This window comes from Schistocerca nitens, chromosome 10, assembly GCF_023898315.1.
Source record: "Schistocerca nitens isolate TAMUIC-IGC-003100 chromosome 10, iqSchNite1.1, whole genome shotgun sequence".
Lineage (NCBI taxonomy): Eukaryota > Metazoa > Arthropoda > Insecta > Orthoptera > Acrididae > Schistocerca > Schistocerca nitens.
This window is the reverse complement of record NC_064623.1, coordinates 213,284,182-213,308,966: the sequence shown is the minus strand read 5'-3', so window position 1 is coordinate 213,308,966 and position 24,785 is coordinate 213,284,182. Positions and strand designations below refer to the sequence as shown.

General features: G+C 42.2%; 1 pseudogene; it reads right to left on the bottom strand.

Annotated features, from left to right (window-relative positions):
* Positions 1-5,164: 5,164 nt before the first annotated feature.
* Positions 5,165-5,282, bottom strand: LOC126210697 (5S ribosomal RNA; annotated as a pseudogene).
* Between the last annotated feature and the right edge of the window lie 19,503 nt (positions 5,283-24,785).

Here is a 24,785-nt window from a genome sequence, read left to right as displayed (position 1 = left end):
TTTATCAAAGACATTCAAAGCACACATCAACGTTGAATCTTGCCATTCAGTGAAATATATTAAATACATTTGCAAATATGTAACCAAAGGGAGTGATATGGCTGTGATTGGAATTGGTGCAGAGAATTCCAATGATGAAGTTACCCAATACCAAATGGGCCGCTATGTCAGTAGTAATGAAGCAGTTTGGCGAATATTTTCTTTTCCTATTCATGAGAGACACCCTTCTGTTGTTCACTTAGCTGTGCATGTAGAAAATGGACAAAGAGTGTATTTTACAGCACAGAACGCAGTACAAAGAGCTGCTCAGCCACCATCTACTACATTAACCAGTTTTTTTGAGACATGCCAAAACGATGATTTCGCACAAACATTGCTATATTCTGAAATGCCAAAATATTATACCTGGAATCAATCGTCAAGGAGATTTATACGACGGAAACAAGGAAAACCAGTTCCAGGATATACAGATGTATATTCCACCGATGCGATTGGCCGGATTTATTCAGTACATCCAAGCAATGATGAATGTTTTTATTTACGACTGCTATTAGTCAATGTACGTGGCCCAACATCATTCCAACAGTTACGAACTGTTCATGGTGAATTGTGTGGATCCTACAGAGAAGCCTGTCAACGTTTGCAATTGCTTGAAAATGACGCTCATTGGGAGCAAACTCTCAATGATGCTGTAATATCATCACATGCTCATCAAATACGAACATTGTTTTCTATAATCATATCTACATGCTTCCCATCAAACCCAATTGATTTGTGGATCAAGTACAAAGATTATATGTGTGATGATATTTTGTATCAAATACGGAATAGAATGGGAAATCCAAATATACAAATCAGTGAAGAAATTTACAATGAAGCATTGATTTCAATTGAGGACATGTGCTTTATAATGTCAAACAAACTATTAATTCAATTAGGCCTGACCGCGCCCAATCGTCCAATGCATGACGCTTTTAACCAAGAGTTGCATCGAGAAAAACTGTATGATCTCAACGCTTTGAAAGAATTAATTCAAACAAATCTTCCACTGTTAACTGAACAACAGAAGTATGTATTTGAAACTCTTATGAAAGTAACAAATGATGAAACTGGAGGGATTTACTTCTTAGATGCACCTGGTGGTACAGGAAAAACTTTTTTGATTTCATTAATATTAGCAACAATTCGCTCACAAAATAAAATTGCACTTGCACTCGCTTCGTCGGGAATCGCAGCAACTTTGCTTGAAGGTGGTCGAACAGCCCATTCAGCACTAAAATTGCCATTAAATATGCAAAGCAATGAAACTCCAACCTGCAACGTTTCGAAGAACTCTGCAATGGCAAAGGTTTTGCAGCAATGTAAATTGATTGTTTGGGATGAATGCACGATGGCACATAAAAAATCTTTGGAGGCTTTAGACAGAACCTTAAAAGATCTACGGAGCAATAATAACCGATTTGGTGGTGCAATGATTTTATTAGCAGGAGATTTTCGTCAAACATTGCCAGTGATTCCACGATCAACGCCAGCTGATGAACTCAATGCATGTCTAAAGTCCTCCAATTTGTGGAAACATGTCAAAGTACTTCATTTAAGCAAGAATATGCGTGTCGAGTTGCGAAATGACCAATCTGGAAACATATTCTCTAAACAACTCATTGACATTGGTAATGGCAAATTTCCTATAGACATGTTGACTGGCTGCATTAACTTTCCTCAAAGTTTTTGTCAGTTAACTCGATCAAAAGATGAACTTATTCAGAAGGTGTTTCCAGATGTTTCTCAAAATTACAGAAACCATGATTGGTTGAGCGAACGAGCTATACTGGCTGCAAAAAACATAGATGTAAATGAATTAAATTTCAAAATTCAAGAACAAATTACAGGCGAATTGAGGATATATAAATCAGTTGATTCGGCTACTAATCAAGATGATGTAGTCAACTATCCACCGGAATTTTTAAACTCGCTGGATTTGCCAGGATTGCCACCTCACAATCTTCAATTAAAGGTTGGATCGGTGGTTATAATGTTGCGAAATATCAACCAACCGCGTCTTTGCAACGGTACACGGTTAGCGATAAAAAAATTACTAAACAATGTGATAGAAGCAACTATACTCAAAGGAAAGTATAAAGGAGAAGATGTTCTCATACCGCGCATCCCAATGATTCCGACTGATGTGCCATTTGAGTTTAAACGACTACAGTTTCCAGTGCGGCTTGCTTTTGCTATGACTATAAACAAGTCCCAGGGGCAATCATTAAGTGTTTGTGGTATTAATCTAGAAAACCCATGTTTCTCACATGGTCAATTGTATGTTGCCTGTTCCCGTGTTGGAAAACCATCAGATTTGTTTATCTATGCGCCAGGTAATCAAACAAAAAACATCGTATACCACAAAGCACTACAATGATAATAATAATAATTATGATTCACATGATTAACAATAAAGCGATTACTTACTTTTAAATCCTTATATATGTTTTATTTAATTATTTTTTATTCACAACGCCCCATCACCAGGGTGACGGTTCTGTTCAGGAGAATTTTTTTAAATACGTAGGCAAAAAAACTGCCATATTACAAATCTTTTTGACAGGACGAAGTCTGTCGGGTCAGCTAGTACAAAACATAAATACATGAATTCACAACACAGCATGGCTTCAAAATTTCTACCTGGACAACCTATGGTCCTAAGACTTTCGCATTACATTCCAGCCCAATCACATTAATAACTTATGAACACGGTTGGTAAAATACAAACGTTTACACTATAATCAATTTTAATAATTCACAGTTACTCAAAAAACATCAGAAGTTCGATGCGGAGCATGTAAGCCTGTTTATACAATCTTTCGGACCAAAATAGACACGAGGGCCACCACAACAGAAGTGCGCTAGTTGCTTTTAGGATGGGTGCTCCCATTAGCTTAATCACTGAGCAGATATTTACTTAAGCGACAGTTAAGATACTTCATGCAAATAGAAGGTATTTCTAAAGTTTTTTTTCTTTCCTCCCTTTTAACAAGGGGGTTTTAGTAAGGTGGAAATTACACTTTGAGGAGACGCAATAGCAATCTAGCGGGCACGCTATCACGAGGACGCCATGCCACTACACACGTACTAAACTAGCCGCGTATCCGCTGTTCAAGCCAAACATTAACAAAACAGTTCCATATTCCTGACACCCAAATAGTCGGGATCAAAACAAAACCAAAAATCCCAAGAGCGTAAGATCCAGAATAGCTTCAGAACAGATCTTACTTCATGCGGTTGCCTTCACAAATACAGGTATCGAAATGAAAACAAGAACGTGTAACAACATTCCCTAATCAGCACATTGTTGTTCGTTTGGTCCCGGTAGCGCTAGACAACGCTGACATGCCAATGTTAACAAACGTCTAAGGCTACACCCTCCAACTGACAAACCGAAACCAATGTGATCCCTTATCAGCTCCGTGACGGGACTCGAACCCCCAACTACTGTCAGTGCAACTCAATTAGAATAAATACAGCGCAAACAGTATGGCGGACACATACCCAGGGATTAACAGAACACTAGACTGAACTAGAATTAACCTTCATAATACAGCACTAGATCTTGCGAGACAAGGAACTAACTCCCCACCCGAAATTCTGCAACCACAGGGCGGGAGGATGAACTACCAAAACATAGAAGTGCAAACGTACACAAATAACCACCAAAATACACCACTACACCGGTTAGGAACGATGCGTGGAGGAATCTGCACTGTCAGAATTGCACCAATGAACAGAACAGAGGATTGCCACGGCGGTGGCCACAAGGCGGAAAAGACGACTGGATGAACTCAGTCCCAAAGGACGATCAGCTGGAAACATTCACACTTAACGTCTTTTCTCCTTTCCCTCGGCCGGCCGGTGTGGCCGTGCGGTTCTAGGCGCTTCAGTCTGGAACCGCGTGACCGCTACGGTCGCAGGTTCGAATCCTGCCTCGGGCATGGATGTGTGTGATGTCCTTAGGTTAGTTAGGTGTAAGTAGTTCTAGGGGACTGATGACCTCAGAAGTTAAGTCCCATAGTGCTCAGAGCCATTTGAATCGTTCTTTTCCTTTCCCTCGGCGCACTTCGTCGTTTGTCCGGGACTGCTGTGCACAATTCTGAGCCGTCCCCAGTCGTCTCGGCAGACACCGACCCAGCCGAACTGCTCCCGGACTCAAACCCTCGCCGAACGGCGGCTCCACCGCCCCATGGTGGTTACTGTTTGTTTGCCTTCGTCGACGCAGGCGACGATTAGACTGCCATCTGCGTCCCGCGGACAACCAGTGAAGAGTGGACAGAGGGGCCTCAACCAGGCCGGCGTTCCTCCACGGGTAGAAGTGCGGATTCGATAACAACACCCGTACGTGGAAGGCAGGATGTCGACGTCACCAGAGCAGACGCGAAGGCCACTGCGCGACAACCTCCTCCAGCGTGACCGCGCTCGCCTGTAAATAGTACAGGCCAAAGAGTCGGCTGCAGTAAACAACCTGTTAAAAGGATAACACTATCAGGTCTCGAACTTATAGGTGCACTTTTTTTTTACTAATGTAATGCTGTGGACGGACGCTGCAGTGACATTACGCTGGATACGCAGTGGTGCGAATCGATGGAAGTCTTTTATCTGTAGCAGAGTGACATATAAGTCCCCTAGTCAGTGGAGAACGTTGTCCTGGAAATGATAACGCAGCGGATCACCTAACACGGGGACTTCTTGTCAATAAAATCCAATCTGCGCGTGTTTGGGGGGGGGGGGGGGGGGGGAAGGACCGCCATGCCTTGCACACCCAGAAGAATGTCGGCCATCTGGTACTCTAAGTACGTGCCGTGACCTCCCGGAAGAAAGAAAGAATGTGAAACACGTGACAGAAGTTGCTATAACCCCCAGTATTACAGAGATTTCCAAATTCAGTTCCTAAAAACTAAAACTAAACTCCTCCCCAACAGGCCATGGAGGCCCAACGGTACCGACCGGCCGCCGTGTCACCCTTAGCCCATAGGCGTCACTGGATGCTGATATGGAGGGCCATGTGGTCAGCACACCGCTCTCCCGGCCGTATGTCAGTTTCCGAGACCGGAGCCTCTACTTCTTAATCATGTAGCTCCTCAGTTTGTCTCACGAGGGCTGAGTGCACCCCGCTTGCCAACAGCGCTCGGTAGAGCGGGCGGTCACCCATCCAAGTACTAGCCCAGCCCGACAGCGCTTAACTTCGGTGATCTGACGGGAACCGGTGTTACCGCTGCTGCAAGGCCGTTGGCCAAATTCAGTTCCTACTGGGGATTAATTCGCACAACCGGCTGTGTCGTTCGATTCATATGTAAAACTCGCCACAAAGATAAACTTACTGGACAGCAATCGAGCTCGCAGATGCACGCACTTTACCAGATCAAAACAGCCCAACATCAGTACTTCACGCGGGAATTCCACGCAATCCGGAACGGTAAACCGATCCTGCAAGGCTCTAAAATTGGACGCTTTCATTCATTCACTGAAGACGGACTCATCTGGGACGTAGACTACAGTTTGCAGACTTCAGCAGTGAGGAACGATATCCATTACTTATAGATGGTTCACATCGCTTCACGAGACTCCTCATATTTCAAACACATATTGATCTTCGTTATCTTGGTGTCCGAATTGTGTTGTCCAAACTTCGGCAAGAATTTTGGATACTTAAAGGCCATCAAACCATTAAAAAAATACTGCATACATGTTTTCCACGCAAGATCATGAAGACTTCGAGAGGACAACAAATTGCAGTTTCCCCAGCCACAGATCGAATGAGGCCAACTAAGCCTTTACTATCACCGGCGTAGTTTTGCTGTCCCTCTTTACATCAAGACAGGCATGACCATGGAAAAGACGTTTATAACACTCTTCATTTGCGCAACGACACGTGCAGTACGTTTGGAGCTCTGCTCCAATACGATTTTTAATGGCTTTACTGAGATTTGCTAGTAGACGTGGATTGCTGCACACCATCTACGCCGACAATGTAAACCCTTTCACGCCGCTAACAAAGAATTATCGGCACTATGGAGCTCACTAACAACCTGAGAGACTCACAGCTTCCTCGCCTAAAACGGAATCACTTGGAAGATGATTGCACCACGGGCGTCTTTCTTGGTGGGGAGGATGATGACAGAGGATGGTGGGCACTGTCAAGCGATGCTTATGGAAAGTGTTGGGACGATCAAGTCTAACTGCAGAACAACTCTGGACCATCTTGTTCAAGATCGAAGCTGCAGTAAACTCAAGGGCAATCTCTCCATGAGATGATGCAGAACGTCTGACACCAACACAGTTTCTGGTTGTTGAAGGCCTGCTAAATGTGCCCACTGGAAAAGATGGACCAAGGAGTATCTCATGGAGCTCAGGTGCTTCCACGAAGTTAGAGGCGCATCTGAAAGGTATATTGACTTCCAACCTGGTGATCTGGCTTTGATTCAAGAAGATGGTGACCAAGACGCTTGTGGAAGAAAGGTAAAATAGAAAGATGTGTACAGGGAAGAGACAATAAACTATGGACGACAGTAATGTGCACACTAGAAGGACAGCAGGTAGCGTGACCAGTGATGGTGGTCACCCCCCTGGAGGCTGACCAGGGTAGGGAGCAATTGAAATGGTCGGGACATTTACATCTGATTAATGATACTCTTTGTAAGACATAACATGTTGTAAACTCTTTGTTATATGTATATTCTGTGGCTGTTAAATAAAGTGTGGTGCTAGACTGCAAATCATTGCTTAATACTGTGATTCATAACACTTAATAATTTACCACATAATTCAATTGGTTTCTTGCCAACGGAACTAATTTTTCACAAGTCTGAAATTGAAGAAGAGATCAGACAAGCATCGGTAAATCTCAGTGAAAAAGCCACAACTAGGAAGGAAGTGTACACTGAAAGGTTAGGAAGTGTGTGTACCTCCCACATTGGTCGGGAACTACTCTTGCACAAACACCCTATATTAAGCAAGGGTGTGCAGAGAGGGTGTGCAGCAACAGATTTAATTGTATTAGTCCTCTTGTCAGCAGCTGATGTTTTAAATTCGACGTCTTCAATTGTTTTATATACAGTCTGTCTCGAACGACGTCTCCACCGCCTTCTATACGGCATCCTGGCAGCGTTCCAATGCAGTTGCGTGTGCGGCAGCAGCAGCGCAACCGCCGCCTGGCAGCGAGCACGGCCCTTAAAATTACTAGGGCCGTGCGGCCGAGTTTGCCATTGAGATTTAACATGGGCCGCGCCTGCTGTGGGGACGAGTTAACACAGCGCTGTAGCGCAGGCATGTTATATAAGCGAGCGATAAGCGCTTGGCGCGTCATTCGCGCTGCTGCTACCGCACACGCAACTGCATTGGAACGCTGCCAGGATGCCGTATAGAAGGCGGTGGAGACGTCGTTCGAGACAGACTGTATATAAAACTATTGAAGACGTCGAATTTAAAACAACAGCCGCTGACAAGAGGAGTAATACAATTAAATCTGTATAAGAAACTAGATCATAAATGGTAGTTATTGTATTCTGGACTGTATGTCGTAATCAATGTTCCACACCTAGTTTACTACCTCTAGGGATATCCTAGTCCAGGAAAAATATGCGGAGTGTGTCCGCACAAGCCCATAAAAAATTAGTAAGCTAGTATCAACAGCTAATGAGACACAGCACTCAAAGGCCAAGCAAAGAAGTTAATATGCCAAGAGAAAGAGGATCTAAGAAATGTACAGCAGTAAATATTGGTTTTAAGTTTAAAAATAAGAAAAAATACAGAGAGAAGAAAAGGAGAAGTATGTAAATAATAAACACACGCTTAAATAACTAAAGAAATTTACCAAGTACAAGGTGTGATTAACTACAAACGGACTATTTCACACGAAATTCGAACTAAACTGTGCTACGAACTAACTAAATCTACACCATATAGAAATACTTGCAAATGCTTTATAGACAACAAATGTAACTAGGCTGGAGAAAGGGGTCACATATCATTATTAACATGACAACACGTGTTACATGTTGTAAGGTAAGTGATTTCATGTATGGAATAACGCAATCAGAAGGTAAGTTTAGTAATGAAGAACATGACATGCCAGGAAATATAAGCTACAACAGAAAGATCAACTCGTGAATTCACTAATATAAGTTTTAATGGAATAAGTGTAATTTTATTAGTGGAGGACTCATCGGTGATATTTCATGAGTATAAGAAGTAACACTTCACAGGCTACTGTGCTAAAAATGTTTGTAGTATGCATATTACATTGGTTAACCTAAGGGCAGCTAAGCATTTAGTCATTTTATTTAGGGGTAATGGTATTATGGGAATGATGCAACTGCGCGTCCCGATGAATAAAGGAAAATAGGCATACGTTCGGCGATAGGCACCAGAAAGGTTTTACTGACAAGAAATTAGTTATGTGTGAGTGTGCGAATGTATGTGAAGATGAATGTGAAGTGAAACAGTGAAGCACGTGTCAATAGTCATCACACTAGACAATGCAGTAGCAGTAATCGTAATGAGAGAGTGAGAACCAAGTGACTTAAGAAATGTTACACAAAGTGAGTCACGAAAGTATTGAGTTGCAAATCGCTTTGTAACGTTCGTTTCACAAGTCCGAATAGAAAACATTTCACTACACACGGCAACGACCAGCCCGTCTCCCCTTACACCACACAGATGAGATCATTTGCATATTTATATAATGCGTTATGGTACAATAATTACCAATGATAATCAGAGATACATTCTTGTCTTGCACTGTTTGTTACATTATGCGACTGCAAATGTTATATTGTATCGTATTGTATGAAACTGGGGACTTAAAAACGATGGAGAGGCTTCATCCCCGCAGTAGCCCTCAGTGGTACCCCCCCCCTCCCCCCGCCAGGCTACAGCAGTCCACTCACCCCACCGCCGCCCCACACAGAACCCAGGGTTATTGTGCTGTTCGGCCCTCAGTGGACCTCCTCTGCCTCCCCCCCCCCTCCTCCTCCGTAAACGTCTCACACCAGACGAGTGTAACTCCAATGTTTGCGTGGTAGATTAACTATGGTGTACGCATGCGTGGGGAAAGTGTTTGCGCAGCGAGCGGCGACATAGTGTAACTGAGGCGGAATAAGGGGAACCAACGCGCATTCGCCGAGGCAGATGGAAAACCAACTTAAAAACCACCCACATACTGGCCGGTTCACCGAACCTCGACACAAGTCCGCCGGGCGGATTCGTGCCGGGGACCGCACGGCTAACCGGGTGAGCAAATGTTATATACTAACTAATAGTGCACAAAAATGTTAACACAGGAGAGACGAAGACACATTCTGAACAAAAATTAATTAGCGATTTGATTTAAGACAATCTGCCAAGTAAGCAACGGCGTAACTCTTAAAATATCTGTAATAAAGGAATAATTAAGGTAAAACTGACTCAAGACAAATATTCATTTGCTGTGACACAAACAAATAAGAATGAACATTGTGCACGTACAACAGAAACAGTAAAATTGAGACGATGTAAATCGTATAAATTTGTAAACAGAAACAACTAAACGTGAGCAATGCGGAAGGAAGACACAGTGTCGATTCTTTATCAAGCTTGTAAATACGCACATAATACACTGTAGAGTAATTCAAGATTAAGTTACAGCATATAATTGTTTTCTTTGTCTTTTTTACAAAATATTTTTCTTAGTGCTTTAATCACTCTCTCTACTGAAATGTGCCCTCAGACACATGGAACTTGCCGGCCGCGGTGGCCGTGCGGTTCTAGGCGCTTCAGTCCGGAAACGCGTGACTGCTACGGTCGCAGGTTCGAATCCTGCCTCGGGCATGGATGTGTGTGATGTCCTTAGGTTAGTTACGTTTAAGTAGTTCTGAGTTCTAGGGGACTGATGACCTCAGATGTCGAGTCCCATAGTACTCAGAGCCATTTGAACCACACATGCAACTCAATCGCCGGGCCGAGTGGCCGAGCGGTTAAAGGCGCTACAGTCTGGAACCGCACGACCGCTACGGTCGCAGGTTCGAATCCTTCCTCGGGCATGGATGTGCGTGATGTCCTTAGGTTAGTTAGGTTTAAGTAGTTCTAAGTTCTAGGGGACTTATGACCACAGCAGTTGAGTCCCATAGTGCTCAGAGCCATTTGAACCATTTTTTTTGCAACTCAATCACAGCTTCTAAGTATGCACTGCAGAAATACTCCGTTACATGCTGTTGTGACAGAATTCTGATGATGGAAGGATTGCAATGCGTCCCGATATATCAGGACCACCTCTGTTATGGATCTTCTTGTCCCCATCACGACCCAATTTTGCCCACATTTTGAAAAATACTGTTGCAAGCTTGGCTCAAGTATGAGGGTAAGTCAATTATTATCCGCAAAGTAGTTATAAAATTTTATTGTAATCAGATAGAAAACTTACAAGAACATAATTTTTCGACATAGTCTCCTTGCGTTTCAACGCACTTGGTCCATCGTTGTACAAGCTTCCTGATGCCCTCATGAAAGAAGGTTCTCGGTTGAGCTGTGAGCCAGGAATGCAACGCTTCATTCACTGCTTCGTCCGAGGCAAGTCGACGGGCGTTAATGCCTGTTTGAGTGGACCAAACAAGTGATAGTCAGTAGGGCAATATCGGGACTATATGTAGGATTCTCCAGTACTTCAAATTTGAGCTTCTGGAGCGTTTCAGCAGTGTGGGCAGCAGTATGCGGACGGGCATTGTCGTGGAACAACACAACACCTTTTGACAGCAATCCTCGGGGTTTGCTTCGAATTGCAGGCTTTAACCTGGCAGCAAGCATCTCGCTGTAACGTGCACTGTTCTTTGTTGTGCCCCTTTCCCCATAATGCTCCAGTACTGGACCTTGTGCATCCCAAAAAACCTAAGCATCAGTTTTCCTGCAGACGGTTGGGTCTTGAACTTTTTATTACACGGCGAATTTGGATGTTTCCATTCCATACTTAGCCGTTTACTCTCCTGCTCGTAATGATGGATCCATGTTTCGTCACCAGTAATGATCCTGTCTAAGAAGTTGTCCCGTTCGTTACCATAGCAATCCAAATGTTTATTGCTGATGTCCAACCGCGTTTGTTTAGGCAACTACGTGAGTTGTTTTGGGACCCATCTTGCACAAACTTTATGAAACCCAAGTCTGTTCTGGATGTTTTCGTAGGCGGAACCGTGACTAATTTGCAGACGATGTGCCACTTCGTCAATAGTTAATCGTATGTCTAAGAGAATCCTTTCACGTGAAAGCTCAATGGTTTCTTCATTTGTGGCAGTAAACGGTCGTCTGGCTCCTTCACCGTGCGACCATTTCGGAATTTTTCAATGCATTTGCAGACACTCCGTTGTGGCAAAACACAGTTCCCGTACTGTACCGGAAGTCTTTGATGAATTTCGGCCCTTGATACGCCTTCCGACCACAAAAAACGGATAAATGAACGTTGGTTGCTCTTCTTTGGTGCAAATAGTCAGTGGAGCACCGATGATTAACAGCACGGCAACGATAACGAAACTAAGCGAGGAGCTTGAAAATTGCAAAGATATAACAACAAATAAACAAAGCATGTGTCATCAACATAAAACGATAGTACTACCAAAATAAGCAAAAATATAGCTAAATTGCGGATAATAATTGACTTACCCTCGTACTAAACTAACGCCATCTGTTTGCGCAAAACGCAAATGCAGTCTCCGTTACTTTTATTTATGTCAACAAGTTTATCTGGACAAGGTCTTCTCACAGATGGCGTTGCATGTTGCAAATCCTGTATCGACGACTTGCACTTTCTACATCTTGCGCCATCATTCGAGAAAATACCAGACTTCCCCAGCAGAAACGGAACAAACCTCTGGCAATAACATTTGTAGATTTTAAGAAGGCATATGACTGTCTCCACAGACCTTCAGTATTAAAAATTTTAATAAATCTAGGACTCCATCCAAAACTAATTAAAATAGTACAACTCACTCTAACCAACACCAAATCAAAAGTGAAGTTTAGAGGAGAAATTTCGGAACCATTCCTCATAAAAACAGGCTTAAGACAAGGTGAGTGCCTATCACCATTACTGTTCAACTGTGCACTGGAATACATAATGAGAGAATGGTACAAGGACAATCCAAAGATGATAAGAATTGGAAGTGCAAAAGATGATATTAGCTTAAACTGCTTTGGATTCGCTGATGATCTTGCTCTCCTAGCCAACACCGTTCACGAAGCCAGGCAACAAGTGGAAATCACTACAAGAAGTAACAGAGAAAGTAGATCTTAGAATATCATTTGAAAAAAAACGGAGATTATGCTAACTGATCCACCACTTGCAAACAAATTTACAATAGGAGAACAGGAAATCAAAATTGTTGATAAATTTAAATATTTAGGCGAAATAATAACATACAGTCTAAATGAGAAGTCACCATGACAGAATAGAATAAAAAAAACTGAACTACGCAAATTACATTACCAAAACCACATAGAACAAAAAAAGCCTATCTATAGATGCAAAATTAAAACACTATAAAACAGTTACACAATCAGAAATAACGTATGGAGCTGAAACTATCTTCAAAACAACTAATACAGCAGAAATTGACAGAATACTAAAAATAGAAGGAAGAATAATTAGGGCACGTATAAATAAACAGTATAAAATAAATGGACACTGGAGAATAGCATCAAATGAAACAGTATATAAGAAAATAGAACCAGTCATGAGCACAATCAGGAAGAAACGCATCTCATTCTTTGGACATCTGATGAGAACTTCAGAAAACAGAATTAGTAAAAAAATAATACAAAAATTGTGGAATAGCAAGAGCGACATTAAATGGATCACAGAAATTAAGGCAGATATAAAAGAACTCCAAATTACAAAAGATGACCTAAAAAACAAGACAGAGAATACCAGAATACTGCAAGACCCGCAAACCAGACTACAAATGAAAATCAATAAAAGGAGTACAGGAAGAGTGGTCTCAGATGAAGAAAGAAAGAAAATATCTGAAAGAATGAAGAAATATTGGGCAGACAGAAGAGCAAAACACCTTTCATATAAGAATAGACTCTAATAATTATATTACCTAAATATCATCTTAAGTTATTGTTGAGCCGAGTTGTATCCCTGTGTAAAAACTTGTTTATAACTTCGTATTTTTGACTAGAGTGGTCCAATGAACTCCATAAAATAAATAATAATAATAAAGTACGGGGCTGGAACTTTTTAAGCAGCGCCACGCGGAAGAATAGGGCAGTTCCTATTTGAATGACGATCGGTCTAGAGAAGATTATTTTTAAACGTAATGCGAACAACGAGTGCAAGCTAATAATATTTGAAGTGTTTACAGCGAGTATGTGGGGCGTGAAGTGTATTGTGTCGTGTACTTCGATGACTAAGGTGTTATTGTCGACTGTTTACCGTCTAATAAACTTATCTTATCATAGCTTACGAAAATGCTTAAGGATGGAAAGAGAAAGTGTCACTTTCCGGATGATTACGCAAGAGAGTGGTCTTTTCTCAAGAAAGGACGTACGGACCAGGAACCGTTGTGTGATATTTGTAGCTGTTTCACCACAGTAACTCACAGAGGTAAGGCAGATGTGAGGCATCACATTTCTACGAAGAATCATACAAATAGATCCGCGGTAACATCGACATCAAAGCCTATTTTTACATTCGTGATTAAAGAAGATACCCTGAAGAATTGCTCGTTGCTACTGCAGAACTAACAACAGCTTATAAAGTTGATCCTGAATCGCAAGTCGCCGCCGAGCAGTCTACAGCCAGGACCAAAGCTACAGCAGTTGTTAAAAAGTTTCTCGCTCCCCACTTCGTGTCGGAGTGCATATAATATTTGCAAGAAATTTCATTTTACAGGCACCGACACATCGGACCACAAGGTTGAAAATATGTTACCTTTAGTTGTCCAATCCCTTACTGAAACTGAAGAAATCCAACAGAAGCTGTTGAAATTGGATTCGGTCAATAACGAAACATCAGAAACAGTTGCAAAGTTTTGTCTAGACACTTTAGTAGTAGTACGGTATTCTTCCTTACGGCAGGTCTTGTCATGGGTTAAGCCTCTTCCACTTTTGTCTGTCCATAGCCAGTCTTTTCATTTCTGAATATTTGTCTCTTTTGATATTGTCCAGCATTTGATATCTTATTTTTCCTCTTCCCTCCACCATACCCTCTATTCCTTCTTTTAATAAACAGTCCCTCCTCAAACAATGTCCAATCCAGTTCCGTTTTCTTTATCTGACGACTTTCAGCATGTTTCTTTCTTCTCCAACTCTTCTTAATACATCTTCATCCCGTACTCGGTCTTCCAATTTCAGGTTTTCCATTCTTCTGCATATCCACATCTCTAGCGCCTCCAATCTTCTTTCATCTTCCTTATTCAATTTTCAGGTCTCCACAATATACAGTGCAACGCTCCAGATGTAACATTTGGCAAGTCTGTTCCTCAGATCTTTGTTCAGTGGTCCACAAAGTAATTTCCGTTTTCTCTTTAATCCTTCTTTTGCCATTGCAATTCTTTTCCTAATTTCTGTTGAGCAATACATACCATCCATTTTTACACTTCCCAAGTAATTAAAATTATTCACTTGCTCTATTTCCTCTTCCCTTATTTTCATACGGCATTTTCTCCCCTTTCCTCCAATTACCGTGCTTTTCGTTTTCTTCTTGTTAATCTTCATTCCATATTCTTCTAATTTTGTGTTTAGATCACCTAACATTTGTTCCCTCTCTCTTGCACTCTCTGCCATCACAACCATGTCGTCTGCAGATCTTATAGACACCACTCTCCGACCCCCTATACAAACTCCTCTCTTTCCATCAAAGCTTTCATTAATAATTACCTCCAGTTAGATATTGAACAGTGTTGGTGATAAACAACAACCTTGTCTTATACTTTAGGACAACTGCAAATTCCGTTACATAAATTAATCGCTTTTTGTAGAAACAATACCAATACCAACTTCGGAGGGCTTCATCGACGTAGCAAGCAGAATGTGTTCCACCAAATTAAAGAAGAACTAGGAAATAATGTAGAAGGAATTGGATGCCCTGTCCATATTCTCCACAGAACTATATCAAGCGCTGCTGGAGTCTTTAAGTGTCGACATTGAAATACTCGTCATGAAAATATTTAATTATTTTTCAGTATACAGTACACGGTAAGGACAGAGAAGCTTAAAGAGTTCCGCTTATACGTTGATGACTGTCATCAGACTCTTCTATCTCACTGAAAAAGAAGATGACTGTCGTTAATGCCCGCACGTGAGAGTATTCTTAAGCTCTGGATTCCATTAAAACAATTTTTTGACGCCAAAGACAGTGACACTTAAAATAACTTAAGATTTTTTCAGTAGCCCAATCAGTGAAATTTACTTCAGTCAAACTTAGCTCGGTTTGAAAAAAAAAAAAAAAAGCTTGGAGAAGAGTACAGTCTCGATAATTGAAATAAGAAATACACTGCTCGACAAAAGCTTGGAATAAAGGATTAAATTCCCGTGCAGTGTTAAAAACACGCACAGTAGGATTTCGTATTGTAAGATTGTATGTGACCTTCATATACAAAATATCATGGTATGTATACTGTATACTGTCATCGAAGGAACTACCAGTACCCAGTGAGGGCAGACGTTATGTACCAAAACATAACGGAACATAAGAGGGTCTTATTTCTTATTTTTGTTTTGACGATAAACTTTACTATCTTATAACAGCTTACCGTAAATTGTGCAGTGTAATGATAACCATGAAACATAACATCTGTGAAGTAGCAAACGAGAATTGAAGATTTGTCTACAGTCAGTTTTTAGTAGCTGCTTCTGTCTGTGATGAGATGTTGAGAGCCATGGTTGTACCTAGCAGACATAACAGTGCTCTGTAATGAAAATGATTACATGGAAAATCTAACTGACAATTTTGTTAAGAGCAAAAATTGTTTATTTATTTCTCTGTGAATCTATGAAGGAAGAATCACTGGTGTACAAAAGTCGCAGCACGGCTGAACGCAAACCCACGTCCTATCGCTGAATCCAAGGTACCGTACACGGAAACAATATAAGACGTGTTGGGCGGACCACAATTAACACACAGGAACTGAAACATTACGAAATGCAGAGGTAAAAACCGATCTTAAATATTTTCAAGCCCATCGCCACCAACATGTATCAAGAAAGGACAACAAACATAAACGTTATCATTGTGTGTGCAAAACGTCATTGTAAAACTTTTACCTAACGTTTCTTTCTGTTTCTGTGAAGGGGGCCTTAAAACAAAATAATCACATATATACACACACCAACAAAAGTTTTGCATCACCCTGGTTCCCAGAACTCCTGAAGACAGACGTTGGCTGTGGATATTGTATCACAGACATAGTACCTTTGACTATTCAGAGATGTCACTAAACCAGCCCACACATGTAAACAACCATGCATGAGCAGGGGGTCCGACAGCCGATCAGTTCCATCATTCCACCAGGAAGGAGGCACACGACTCTTGTTGTCTGTATTCAACCATGCCTACACGGTCAATACCGCGGTTCGATCGCGTCTGCATTGTTACTTTGAGTCAGGAAGGGCTCTGAACAAGGGAAGTGTCCAGGCGCCTCAGAGTGAACCAAACCGACGTTGTTCGGCTATGTAGGAGATACAGAGAGACAGAAACTGTCGATGACATGGCTCCCTCAGGACGCCCAAGGGCTACTACTGCAGTGGATGACCGCTACGTACGGATTATGGCTCCGAGGAACCCTGACAGCAACTCCACATGTAGAAAAATGCTTTTCATGCAGCCACAGAGCGTCGTGTTACTGCTGAAACTGCACAATAGACTGCATGATGCGCACCTTCACTCCCGACGTCCATGGCAAGATCCATCTTTGCAACCACAACACCATGCAGCGCGGTACAGATGGGCCCAACAACATGCCAAATGGACTGCTCAGGATTGGCATCACGTTCTCTTCACCGACGAGTGACGCATATGCCTCCAACCAGACAATCGTCGGAGACGTGTTTGGAGGCAACCCGGTCGGGCTGAACGCCTTAGGCACAGTCCAGCGAGTGCAACAAGGTGGAGGTTCCCTGCTGTTTTGGGGTGGCATTATGTGGGGCCGACGTACGCCGCTGGTGGTCATAGAAGGCGCCGTAACGGCTGTACGATACGTGAATGCCATCCTCCGACTGATAGTGCAACCATATCGGCAGCATATTGGCGAGGCATTCGTCTTCATGGACGATAATTGGCACCCCCATCTTGCACATCTTGTGAATGATTTTCTTGAGGATAATGACATTGCTCGACTAGAGTGGCCAGCATGTCCTGCAGACAAACCCTATCGAACATGCCTGGGATGGATTGAAAAGGGCTGTTTATGGACGATGTGACCCACCAACCACTCTGCGGGATCTATGCCGAATCGCCGTTGAGGAGAGGGACAATCTGGACCAACTGTGACTTGATGAACTCGTGGATAGTATGCCACGACGAATACAGGCATGCATCAGTGCAAGAGGACGAGCTACTGGGTATTAGAGGTATCGGTGTGTACAGCAATCTGGACCAATAGCTCTGAAGGTCTTGCTGTATGGTGGTGCAACATGTGATGTGTGGTTTTCATGAGCAATAAAAACGTAGGTAATAATGTTTATGTTGATCTCATTCCTATTTTCTCTGCCTCATGATGACTGGGTGTTGTGTGATGTCCTTAGGTTAGTTAGGTTTAAGTAGTTCTAAGTTCTAGGGACTGATGACCATAGATGTTAAGTCCCATAGTGCTCAGAGCCAATTTTTTTTTTGATCTCATTCCAATTTCCTGTACAGATTCCGGAACTCTTTGAACTGAGGTGATGCAATACTTATTTTGATGTGTGTATTTTCTCTTCATTAGAAGGGACAGTCGAGGATTTATTCTACATCTACATAGATGTTCAATCGCAATTAGATCAAGGGGAAAGAGAGTGTCTATATGTCTCCTTATGAGCCCTAATTCCTCGTATCTTATCTTTGTGGTCCTTATGCGTAATGTGTGTTGACGGCAGTGGTGGTTGTAAAATATTGCAGGAAATTTGGAGAAGGAATCACTCTAGAGTTCCAAAGTACTATCTGCTGTCCAGCTACCACAACTAGTTCGTGTAGGGAGTTGAAAACAATGGGTTACAATGATCTAGCAACTTCTCATCCACACATCTCTCTAGTCAGTGCTAAGGAACAGTTGAGGTGGTGTAAAGAATGACGCCACTGGTCGTGGATGAGTGGAAACGAGTGATTTGGAGTGATGAGACATGCCTTACCCTGTGGCAAACCGCTGGAAGGTTGTGTGGTTGGCGCATGCCAGGATATACAGTGCGTGCAGAATACCACGGACGGTAGTTGCGCAAACAGTAGGGCATGCAGGGGGGAGAGCGATAGTGGTGGGGGTACGAGCAGGCGCTACAGGGGAAACGCCGAGTGCTGGAGGGGAAGTGCCATTCTAAACTGTAGCCTAAGCACACATTTTCTGTAAATATTAAGGAAGTGCCCCAGTGCTAACACTACCGCGGTGGCGTTCGAAAGAGATCTGCTGTCATCTCTGCTTTGATTAGTATCTAAAAAGAATTCCGCTGAAAATAGAGCGGTTTAATTTCGTCCTGATTGTTAAGCCATTGTTGCTTTGAGGGAAGAGTAATTAATGGCGAATTTTGAATAACACTTACACATTTCACTGGTTGACATGTTAAAATTTGCTTTTCTTACCGAAACACAATGGAGTTTACACAGTCTCACCTCCTGTCAGAGACAGCAAAGGACTTGGAAGAGCAGTTGAACGGAATGGACAGTGTCTTGAAAGGAGCGTATGAGATGAACATCAACAAAAGCAAAACGAGGATCATGGAATGTAGTCGAATTAAGTCGGGTGATGCTGAGGGAATTAGATCAGGAAATGAGACGCTTAAAGCAGTAAATGAGTTTTGCTATTTGGGGAGCAAAATAACTGATGATGGTTGAAGTAGAGAGGATATAAAATGTAGACTGGCAATGGCAAGGAAAGCGTTTCTGAAGAAGAAAAATTTGTTAACATCGTGTATAGATTTAAGTGTCAGGAAGTCGTTTCTGAAAGTATTTGTATGGAGTGTAGCCATGTATGGGAGTGAAACATGGAGGATAAATAGTTTGGACAGGAAGAGAATAGAAGCTTTCGAAAAGTGGTGCTACAGAAGAATGCTGAAGATAAGGTGGGTAGATCGCGTAACTAATGAGGAGGTATTGAATAGAATAGGGGAGAAGAGGAGTTTGTGGCACAACTTGACTAGAAGAAGGGATCGGTTGGTAGGAGATGTTCTGAGGCATCAAGGGATCACCAATTTGGTACTGGAGGGCAGCGTGGAGGGTAAAAATCGTAGAGGAAGACCAAGAGATGGATACACTAAGCAGATGCAGAAGGATGTAGGCCGCAGTAGGTACTGGGAGATAAAGAAGCTTGCACAGGATAGAGTAGCATGGAGAGCTGCATCAAACCAGTCTCAGGACTGAAGACCACAACAGCAACCTCATAATGTGTGTGGGAAATTGCGACCGAATTCTGAAAGAGTGGTTTATTAAGTGAGGAAGTAAGGTCAGTAGCTTATGAAAATGCACATCCTCAGAACAAAATAAACGTGTAATATCTTTACCTATGTTGTTCCGAAACCCATAGCGTTTATAATTTCACCAGCTATCAAAGACCCATAAAAATTACATTGTTTAATCGAAATAGTCTGTCGTTAGTGGACTAATACCGTACATAATGAGGTTTTGCATAATAACCACATGGAAAAATGCTCTCCTCTTTGGATGGTGCCATTTGCCAAAATCTCCTTTTGATGTCTCATATCGTGTATGAAATATGACGAACGTTGTGGTTATTTCACTCTGGTGGTTTTATCGCTGGTGCAGCGTGATCGCAAATGAGTGTACTATGTCAGATCAGTTTTCTCGAGACTGGTGATAGAGGCCTCGAGCCAAGTCTGAAGAAAAATTCAATATGTTACATTTCATATGTTACAACATAATATGAAATGTGCACCAAATGCAAAAACATAGCGATTCCAGTTGTTCATTGAAAACTTTTTCGAATTTCGTGTATTGTCTTACTTCCACGTCAACATCGCAATAACTATGACCATTAACGAAATGATGGGCACATAATCATGAACCTGACATTTAGAACTACAAGCAAAGCAAATATGATTTTTTACCTAAAAGTTTCTGTTAAAAATTGTTTGAGAGAGACTGCAGGGCTTGCGCCTCGGTTCTGTTATCGCCGACCAGTCGGAATGTTTCAGACGCTCTCGGCCTCCCCTTCCGAATAAATGAATGAACTCGTCCAACGGTGTGGACGAAAATTGGTCACTGCGCATTAGCCACCTTATCCTCCGTTGGCTATACCTGCCATCATATGTAATGCCAACAGTGCGGCATGCAGGAAATGGTATGGGGATTTTTTTCGTAGTTACAGTGTGATTCCCTTCCTGCGCTTAAGTAAACGCTAAACGCGCAAGGATGTGAAAACATTTTACACTGCTGTGTAAAGCAAATAAAACCATCTAGGTTGTTATTCAGTTCTTTTTTATTTATTACACCGTTTTGGCACCTGCCGTCATCAGATATCTGCACTTAAGATTAGAGGAACATAAGGAGCAAGAGGCGTTTGTCATACAGTAAGGTACAAATATGAAATGATTGTACGGCATTATTGGCTGGGTGACCCCATCTCGGACTGTAGGCAGTTCTGTTTATTTGACGTCACTTCGGTGACTTGCGCGTCAATGATGATGGCAACACAGCAGCCAGTACCGGAGCGAATAAAATGTTCCGTCCGGCCGGGAATGGAAACCAGAACCTTTATATGTCAGTGAACTGCACTGACTATAGCCCTGTATGGGGAAAGTACGGCCAGCTTGCCAGTGGTCGCCATTTTGGGTTCACTGCGCCGCTGGCGAGATATTGACTTCTGCCTCGTATTTGGCTGTGTATACTAAGGAAGTGCATTCAACAGTCGAAGCCACTGCTAAAACTGATCAGTGGCTTCAAACGGAACGTGTCGGATATTTAGCAACGAAAAATCTCAACAAATTTAAGCTAAATGAGTCGAAAAGCATTTGTTGTGGCGAGCATGAAACACAGTTTCCAGAGCGAAATTTTCGCTCTGCAGCGGAGTGTGAGCTGATATGGAACTTCCTGGCAGGTTAAAACTGTGTGCCGAAGCGACACTCGAACGGGAGCACTCGCCCGCGAAAGGCAAAGGTCCCGAGTTCGTGTCTTGGTCTGGCACACAGTTTTAATCTGCCATGAAGTTTCATGGTTCAAATGGCTCTAAGCATTATGTGACTTAACATCTAAGGTCATCAGTCCCCTAGAACTAATTAAACCTAACTAACCTAAGGACATTACACACATCTAGGCCCGAGGTAGGATTCGAACCAGCGAACGCCGACCAGGGTGGCCGAGAGGTTCTAGATGCTACCGTCTAGAACCGCGCGACCGCTTCGGTCGCAGGTTCGAATCCTGCCTCGGGTATGGATGTGTGTGATGTCCTTAGGTTAGTTAGGTTTAATTAGTTCTAAGTTCTAGGGGACTGATGACCTTAGAAGTTAAGTCCCATAGAACTCAGAGCCATTTGAACCATCGAACCTGCGACCGTAGCAACACCGCGATTCTGGACTGAAGCGCCTAGAACCGCTCGGCCACTGTGGCCGGCGTAGTTTCATGACACACGGTTTTTGCCCTACTATCCTTTAATAAAAGAAATTATTCAGATAGTGAAGGGAGACGAAAATTTAATAGTCATGGGTGATTGGAATTCGAGTGTAGGAAAAGGGAGAGAAGGAAACGTAGTAGGTGAATATGGATTGGGGCTAAGAAATGAAAGAGGAAGCCGCCTGGCAGAATTTTGCACAGAGCACAATTTAATCATAGCTAACACTTGGTTTAAGAATCATGATAGAAGGTTGTATACATGGAAGAACCCTGGAGATACTAAAAGGTATCAGATAGATTATATAATGGTAAGACAGAGATTTAGGAACCAGGTTTTAAATTGTAAGACATTTCCAGGGGCAGATGCGGACTCTGACCACAATCTGTTGGTTATGACCTGTACATTAAAACTGAAGAAACTGCAAAAAGGTGGGAATTTAAGGAGATGGGACCTGGATAAACTGAAAGAACCAGAGGTTGTACAGAGTTTCAGGGAGAGGATAAGGGAAGAATTGACAGGAATGGGGGAAAGAAATACAGTAGAAGAAGAATGGGTAACTCTGAGGGATGAAGTAGTGAAGTCAGCAGAGGATCAAGTAGATAAAAAGACGAGGGCTAATAGAAATCCTTGGGTAACGGAAGAAATATTGAATTTAATTGATGAAAGGAGAAAATATAAAAATGCAGTAAATGAAGCAGGCAAAAAGGAATACAAACGTCTCAAAAATGAGATCTACAGGAAGTGCAAAATGGCTAAGCAGGGATGGCTAGAGGACAAATGTAAGGATGTAGAGCCTTATCTCATTAGGGGTAACATAGATAGTGCCTACAGGAAAATTAAAGAGACCTTTGGAGAGAAGAGAACCACTTGTATGAATATCAAGAGCTCAGATGGCAACCCAGTTCTAAGCAAAGAAGGGAAAGCAGAAAGGTGGAAGGAGTATATAGAGGGTCTATACAAGGGCGATGTACTTGAGGACAATATTATGGAAATGGAAGAGGATGTAGATGAAGATGAAATGGGAGATACGAAACTGCGTGAAGAGTTTGACAGAGCACTGAAAGACCTGAGTCGAAACAAGGCCCCCGGAGTAGACAACATTCCATTGGAACTACTGACGGCCTTGGGAGAGCCAGTCCTGACAAAACTCTTCCATCTGGTGAGCAAGATGTATGAAACAGGCGAAATACCCTCAGACTTCAAGAAGAATATAATAATTCCAATCCCAAAGAAAGCAGGTGTTGACAGATGTGAGAATTACCGAACAATCAGTTTAATAAGCCACAGCTGCAAAATACTAACACGAATTCTTTACAGACGAATGGAAAAACTAGTAGAAGCCGACCTCGGGGAAGATCAGTTTGGATTCCGTAGAAATACTGGAACACGTGAGGCAATACTGACCTTACGACTTATCTTAGAAGAAAGATTAAGGAAAGGCAAACCTACGTTTCTAACATTTGTAGACTTAGAGAAAGCTTTTGACAATGTTGACTGGAATACTCTCTTTCAAATTCTAAAGGTGGCAGGGGTAAAATACAGGGAGCGAAAGGCTATTTACAATTTGTACAGAAACCAGATGGCAGATATAAGAGTCGAGGGGTTTGAAAGGGAAGCAGTGGTTGGGAAGGGAGTAAGACAGGGTTGTAGCCTCTCCCCGATGTTATTCAATCTGTATATTGAGGAAGCAGTAAAGGAAACAAAAGAAAAATTCGGAGTAGGTGTTAAAATCCACGGAGTAGAAATAAAAACTTTGAGGTTCGCCGATGACATTGTAATTCTGTCAGAGACAGCAAAGGACTTGGAAGAGCAGTTGAACGGAATGGATGGTGTCTTGAAGGGAGGATATAAGATGAACATCAACAAAAGCAAAACGAGGATAATGGAATGTAGTCGAATTAAGTCGGGTGATGTTGAGGGTATTAGATTAGGAAATGAGACACTTAAAGTAGTAAAGGAGTTTTGCTATTTGGGGATATAAAATGTAGACTGGCAATGGCAAGGAAAGCGTTTCTGAAGAAGAGAAATTTGTTAACATCGAGTATAGATTTAAGTGTCAGGAAGTCTTTTCTGTATGTATGGAAGTGAAACATGGACGGTAAATAGTTTGGGCAAGAAGAGAATAGAAGCTTTCGAAATGTGGTGCTACAGAAGAATGCTGAAGATTAGATGGGTAGATCACATAACTAATGAGGAGGTACTGAATAGGATTGGGGTGAAGAGGAGTTTGTGGCACAACTTGACCAGAAGAAGGGATCGGTTGGTAGGACATGTTCTGAGGCATCAAGGGATCACCAATTTGGTATTGGAGGGCAGCGTGGAGGGTAAAAATCGTAGGGGGAGACCAAGAGATGAATACACTAAGCAGATTCAGAAGGATGTAGGTTGCAGTAGGTACTGGGAGATGAAGAAGCTTGCACAGGATAGAGTAGCATGGAGAGCTGCATCAAAGTCTCAGGACTGAAGACCACAACAACAACAACAACAACAACATCCTTTAATAATGGTGAAAGCAGATTTCGCAGTTATTGTTGCAGTATCGAGTTTGAACTCCTGTTTTCGTAATTAGCGTTAAATTGGTCCTATCCAATAGTCAGCAAGGCGGAAGGGAATCAATATAAGTTCGCAAGTGCAAGGAAAAGTCCATCGTTAGTTTAAAGCTCTGTATCGACTTACTTCTTGTTCCTGCTGCTCGGTACTACGAAAATTCGCCCAATGTCTCTTTTGTTATACGAAATAACGCATTGTATTCAAATATATATGCGCGGTACCTTAGTATACAGAACTGATAAACGTGCTTATATGATTACGGATGCTTTATATTTTTGTCAGATCTGTCCCATAAAATTTTGTCTGCAAATTGTTCTATGACATTAGGAGAATGATTATGAAAGTGTGAGAGAATATAATATTTCTAAAATGTGTTCGAATAAAACTAGGCCTACGATCAAACGTAGGGTCTAGGAAACAGTGACAACTGTATTCGTATTAGTGGCCAGGTTGCGACAGTAATGATAGTCT